This window comes from Dipodomys ordii, unplaced genomic scaffold (genome assembly GCF_000151885.1).
Source record: "Dipodomys ordii isolate 6190 unplaced genomic scaffold, Dord_2.0 Scaffold62, whole genome shotgun sequence".
Taxonomy (NCBI): Eukaryota; Metazoa; Chordata; class Mammalia; order Rodentia; family Heteromyidae; genus Dipodomys; species Dipodomys ordii.
In genome coordinates this window covers 2,556,508-2,563,187 of record NW_012267278.1, presented here as the reverse complement: position 1 = coordinate 2,563,187, position 6,680 = coordinate 2,556,508, and positions in this window count along the sequence as shown.

The window sequence follows — 6,680 nt, the reverse complement described above, 5'->3', positions numbered from 1 at the left end:
GTGTGTGTGTGTGTGTTTTGTGTGTGTATGTGTGTGTGTGTGTGTGTGTGTGTGTTGTTTCCTTCCTCTTAGCTGACCGACTAAGCGAAATGTGCAGTGTAGCTTTTTGTCGACATGAGCTGCAAGGTAATGACACTTGTGCTCTTTTGGTAGTTAGTCCTTGTAATAACCTGAATTATGTCACAATTGTCAGAATGGGTGTTTCCAACATTTCAGTTTGCATTACTCCTCCTCGGTTACCATAGAAACCAGACTGTAACATCATCTCTTTGTCCCAGTCCTGCAGCAGTGAGGGCCAACACCAGACTTAGAAGACAGTGGTGATCTGACAAAGCAAATCATTCACTCTGGACAAAAAAAAAAAGGAAAAAGAGAGAAAGATGTGGAGAGAGTTGGGGCGGGGAGGGGGAGCTGGGGGGGGCAATGTTCCTGCAGCATCTTTGTTCAGGTTGCTGTTTATTGACCAAAGGATTGTGCCTATGTAAACATGCACCTATGTTGTACCTATTAACTGCAACTACCGACACCCACAGGTAGGGCCATGAACACTACTCCCTGCCTTTGGTTCAGGTCTGTGTGTGTTTCTACCCACCCAAATGCATTTGAGACCTGTGAGGGCAGAGATGGTCCTTAGGCAGGAAAATGGCTCTTTATGGCAAATTAGTTCCCACTGGTAAGGGACCTTTCACTCCTTCTTTCCTATAAAGTAGAGCAAGGCTCCCCAGTGCCCATTTCATTGACTCCATGATATTGGAGTGTTCCTTTTTATTTCCTACTATATGAAGCATCTCTTGTACAAATACATCCCCCTCCAGGCAGGCTCCGAGATGGGCAGCACGCATCTTTGGACAGAACTAAGTATCAGCTAGGGAAAATAAAGACCTGGATCACAACTTGGCCAGCTATTGAGAATAAAAAAAGCTAGCCAGCTATTTGACTTCACATTTGGATTTTTAAAAAAAAAACTGTTTTAATTTGGTCATTTAAAAATTGATTTCATTGCAGCAGAGAGAGGAGGAGGGAAGGAGGAGAAAAGATATACTTGAAACCACAGACATTTTCCTTCTTACACATACACACAGTTCTGAAGGGTGGAAGGACATGGTCAAGGTGGTTGCTAAATTTTTCAGGTTACAAAATAATATATAGAATAAGATCTTATTTAAAAAAAACAATGATTTGCAAACTATGGGAGCTATGTTAATAGCAACGATTCTTGGCAGGTAGAATTAGAGTATTCTTCCTTGTTATCAACAACAAAACCTGAAGTCTCTGAAAGGAAAATAAAATACCTGTCTAGTGGGGGTAGCTTACATCCTAATTGCGTTAGACAGACTTCCGATTTGAAGACGGTCTGCCACTCATTTGTGTCACCCATGATCCTCCACTTGGTGCTCCACCATCAGGATTATTTTGGGGTCCATGCAGGGTACAGAACAGTGATCACATACTCAGACACCCACCCAGACACCCCCAGAATAATAGGGTTAACAACTCAGGGATGATAAACTCCAGTTTTATATAGGGAGTTGGTGATAGAATAAAATGAAAGTCACTCCCATCAAAGAAAAGATGACTTGTCCAAATGCTCCTGGCCCCAAAGTACCATCTCTTCCAGACAGGATCTTTATGGCTGTGGATCTGTGAGCCTGGCTGATAGTTAGGGATCACTTTCCTAGAGATGTTTGTCTCAAGGGAAGGCAGTTTGGTGGCAGGTCAGCTCAGAGACCTCACTCCAGGGGGAGTGACTGGTAGCCAGGCAGTATAAGGAAAAGATGGCCACAGATTTTTGTTCTTCAGTGTATCTCCAGGAGGTAGTGCAGTGACTCTTCTGTGGTAGAGTCAATGAATAATTTATTACCAAATACAGTTTAAAAAGCAAAAGCAGAGTTTACAGTGGGTTTTTCTGTTTTGTTTTGTTTTGTGGTTTCTTTTTCTTCTTTCGTCAGTTGTAAGACTTGAACACTGGGCCTGGAATCTGTCCTTGAGCTTTTCTGTTCAAAGCTAACACTCTACCACTGAGCCACCGCTCCACTTCCAGTTTTCTGGTAGTAAATTGGAGATAATAATTTTATGGTAGTTCTTGCCTGGGCTGGCTTTGAACCACAATTCTTAGATCTCAACCTCCTGAGCAGCTAGGATTGTAGGTATGAGCCACCAGTGCCCAGCTGGGTATGCTGATCTTAACCAATGTCAGCCAAGACTTTTAGATTTGATATCACACACACAAAGAAAGAAAAAATTAGACATTGAAAGTTAGACATCTATCAAGAAAAAAGAAAAAGAAAATCTTTTGTGAGTTCGTTTGTTGAATAAAGGCTTGCTGCTATGTAACCCAAGCAGACCTTGAACTTGTATCTTCCTGCCTCAGCCTCTCTAATACTGTGATTAGAGGTGTGTACCACCACACCCAGACTACCATTATTCATTACATTCTCTTTACTATTGTTCTCTTTTCCTGCTAAAACATTACAAACATTCCCAGGATCCCTTCTGCTCTGTTTCTCCACTGTGTGTGTGTTCTTTCTTCTGCTTTGTGTTTCTCTAAAGATTCATATAGATGATCTCCAAGCACTTTGGGTTATTTGCTAGGTTTCCCTCTAAGATGTTTCCCCATATTAGATATGAGAAAAAAACCTTGAAGTGCTGAGACACTTCTAGAACTGAAAAATGCTAAGATTCAGCCTAACTCCTATGAGTGCTCTCAGGAGCCAAAAACAAAGATATCAAATAAAATAACAAGTGAATGCAATTTCAGCTGATTATATATATGTATATATACATATATGAGTATATGTATATAATATATACATATTTACATATATATACATACATAATATATACATATGTATATACACATATGTAAATATATGTATGTTACATGTATGTGTATACATACATATATACACACACATATATATGTGTGTGTGTATATATATATATATATATATATATATATATATATATATATATACTATGTGGGCGCTGGTGGCTCACACCTGTAATCCTAGCTACTCAAGAGGCTGAGATCTCAGAATCATGGTTTAAAAGCCAGCCCAGGCCTGAAAGACTGTGAGACTCATACCTCCAATTAACCACCAGGAAACCACAAGTGTCATTATGGCTCAAAGTGGTAAAGTGCTAGCTTTGAGCAAAAGAGTTTGGGGACATAGCTGGGAGCTGGTGGCTCATGCCTGTAATCCTAGCTACTCAGAAGGCTGAAATCTGAGGATCATGGTTCAAAGCCAGCCTGGCAGGAAAGTCTATGAGACTCTTATCTCCAATAAGCCACTAGAAAATCTGAAGTGGTGCTGTGGCTCAAGTGGTAGGATGCTAGCCTTGAGCTGAAGAGCTGAGGGACAGCACCCAGGCCCAGAGTTCAAGCCCCATGACCAGCAACAACAAAAAAAAGAGTTTGGGGACAGTGCCCAGGCCCTGAATTCAGACCCCACAACCAACAACTACAACAAAAATACTGCTTCTGGGCTGCTATGGAAAGCTGTGTGCGTGTGTGTGTGTGTGTGTGTGTGTGTGTGTGTGTTTGTGTGTGTGTGTATAATAGAAAGAGAAAGAGACAGACACAGAGGGAGGGAAGGAGGTAGGAAGGGAGGGTGAGAGAGATGGAGGAGAGGAAGGAGAAAAAGAGGAAGGAAGGAGAAACAATAGACGTTAAAAGAGACTACATTCTTTAAGATCTCATTTTAAAAAATAGCTTTTTGAGAGGTGCTACCATTTCTAGAATAAATCCATTGAACACCTGAGGCTCCATTTCCCTTTGTTTGAGGAAACATCCCCAAGACCACATCCCTTAGTTACCAAAAGCAAGCCTTATCCTTGGAGCAAAACTTGAATCTGAATGCAGATGGTGCAGTCTGAAAATTTTTGTTCTGTTTAATAAAAAGCAGCTGTGAGGTGAATGAAAAGCAACTGGTTCATAAATTCTTCTCACACACAACCAACTTAAATGTGGGCCATGTCTTTAATAAGCCCCTGGGTGGTATCTGACCCCAGAGATGAGGTCTTGGGGAAAAAGATAAAAGGAAAGAAACAATAAAAACATCCAACTTGCCTTAAAAGTAAGCAGCATTCACTGTTCTAGAGAGAGTCTAGAGAGTTTTAGGCAATGCTGATGCTGCCAAAGATCTGATCTAAAGCCGGGTTTCCCTCATGGTTACAGTATGGCTACCAGCTGCTCCCCTATTCCCCTCCAGACAAGGGATGTGTAGAAGCTTCTTTGCACAGCCTCCAAAAAGTATCAAGGAACTCTTGTTCCTAGACCACCGGCTGACATCTCTTTTCTCTCATTGGTTGGAATTGGGCCACGCCCCATCCTTGAACCAACGACTGCCATCCAGGTTACACTGATTGGCTTCAGTCCGTTTTTTTTTTTAATCTGGAGAGAGTGCTTGGGCTGGAGCTGCCTGGGAGGGAGGCACACTGGAGAAAGCATCTTGGTGCTCCTACTAGGAAGAAGAAGAGTTTAGAGTGTCAAGGAGCCAAAACCAGCCAGAGGCCTGGAAGAAAAGAGCATGAACAAGAGTTGGGGCTGGATGCTCCCACCCTGGCCACTCTCTCGGACATCGACTTTCAGGAAAGACCACAGAAATTATGAAATGTTTAATGTGATTGAATGTCTTGCAGAATCTGGTGAAGAGATTCAGTTTTGTATCCTGCATGGATGCAGGTGAATCCCAGAGAGAGAGAACGCACAAAAGCAGGCAAAAGACTTGGGAAACTGGGTCTTGGGAAGTAAGCTGCATAGCTGGGAGAGTCCTGGGCTTCCTGGGGAAGGGAAAGCCAAGATTCTAGGCAGAAAGGTGATCCTGCAGGCAGGGACTGAGGCCCTGCATTGGCAAGATGTCTAGCAGAACCTCAGCTTGGACAGCAAGATGGTATTCAGGAAGGAAGGCATGGCTTTTGGTGCTCTCTTGGCTGAGTTGACTGGCTGACACTTGCCAAAATGTGTTTGATCCTGGGATTGCCTGGTCTGGCAGTGCCTGGCCCTGTTCAGGTTGGTGTGTGTTGGAGGACCTGAACTGTAAATACCAGGCCTGATCTGAAAAGAATCCATGCAAGTTATGTCACTTGAACCTGGTGGAAGCACAGATACATCTTGAGAAAATTTGTGAGAGTGTTGAAAGGGGCAACATTGATCAAGAAGCATTGTATTCACAAACTGCGTTGTTGAATGGCCAGTCCTTTACACGATTACTTAAGGACAAGTTTTTTTTTAATGACAGAAGATGGCAAGGGAGGAGCTGATGGAGTTGGTGAGGGGCTCCTTCCAGTTTGGGGGCTCAGAGGAGTCCATGGGCTACAGATGGATTGTTTTGGGCAGTTTGATCATGGCAGTATCTGAGAGTAGGGGACCAACAATAACCCAGAACTTTGCGGGGAACAAATCCTCTCAAATTCTCACAAATTCTAATTTATAAAAAAGGATTCAATCTACACTTACACTCCTCTGAACACTGAAAAATGTGAATACCAAAACCTGAAAAGTAAAAGAGAATTTAACCAGAAATGTACACATCTTATGGGACAGTGATCCTCCTATCTCTCCCTCCTGCAGAGCTGGGATTACAGAAATTTTAAACCGCACAAATAAGAAGGCAGGAAGAAGGAGGAAAATGGATAAAAGCAAAGCAGATGGACAAAAGGTAAGCTTGAGAAATGTGGCCTTTGATTCTGAAGGGGAGTGGGGTTGCAGGAAGCTGACAGGGAGGCCAGACAGGCTTTGAAAGCAGGGGGTCTCACAGCATCCAAAAGTGAAGGTGAGAAGCCAGAACAGTGGGATATCCTTCTGGCTCTGTGCAGCTTGCCGGTGTGACGGCTCATCAGCCCCATGGAGCTGGCTTCCTCTGTCTCCAGGATCATGCACAGCCAAAGAAGAAGGTGCTAGACTGAAAATGGGATTCAGAGAAACTTCATATCCTTCGCAGAGGTCCCACAACACCCACCCTTCTAAGCTGCCAGCCTGCTTGCAGGAGGGACTCTAGAGGATTCCTTTGGGGACCCATGACCAGCCATGAGAAGTACCTACACTGACAGTTGGGACACATATGCCAGGTAAGAGACACAGTGAGATGGTTCAGTGACCACTAGTGACCATGTCAGAGAGCTTCTAGTCACAACCTCAGTGCTTGACCACAGCAGAGCCTCTGGCCTGAAATCAACAGAGAAAAAGAATCTGGAGAATACAGGCAAACATGAGAGAGGGAACATTCTGAAAAGTTATGACAAATATCCTGGGATTCATAATATTATATGCTACATTAATAGCGTGAGAAATGGGTTGCTACATTTACAGGGACGTTGAAATATAAACCAGAGTTTTTGGAACTGAAAATAAGAGAACAGAAGTGTAAAATTTAGTAGAAGGATCAGAAGATCGTGATGAGGAAAAGTCCAAGGGGGTGGAGGAAGCTAAAGAGAAAATAATAGAAGACTCTAGCTCAGTGCAGGTGGCCAAAGGCAAGTCAGAACACCCCCAATGAGTCCACAGAGATAAGACGCTTGCTTCTTCTGCCAGGGCATGCTTGCCTTTTGATGGCTCCTTGCAGGGAACAAGGGCTTCAAGCACCCCAGTCTGCCATGTTGCCATGTGTATGAATTGGATTGTGTTACTGTCATCTGAAGAGCTAGAGGAGGGAGGCGCTCTGAAGACATGGACAGACTTA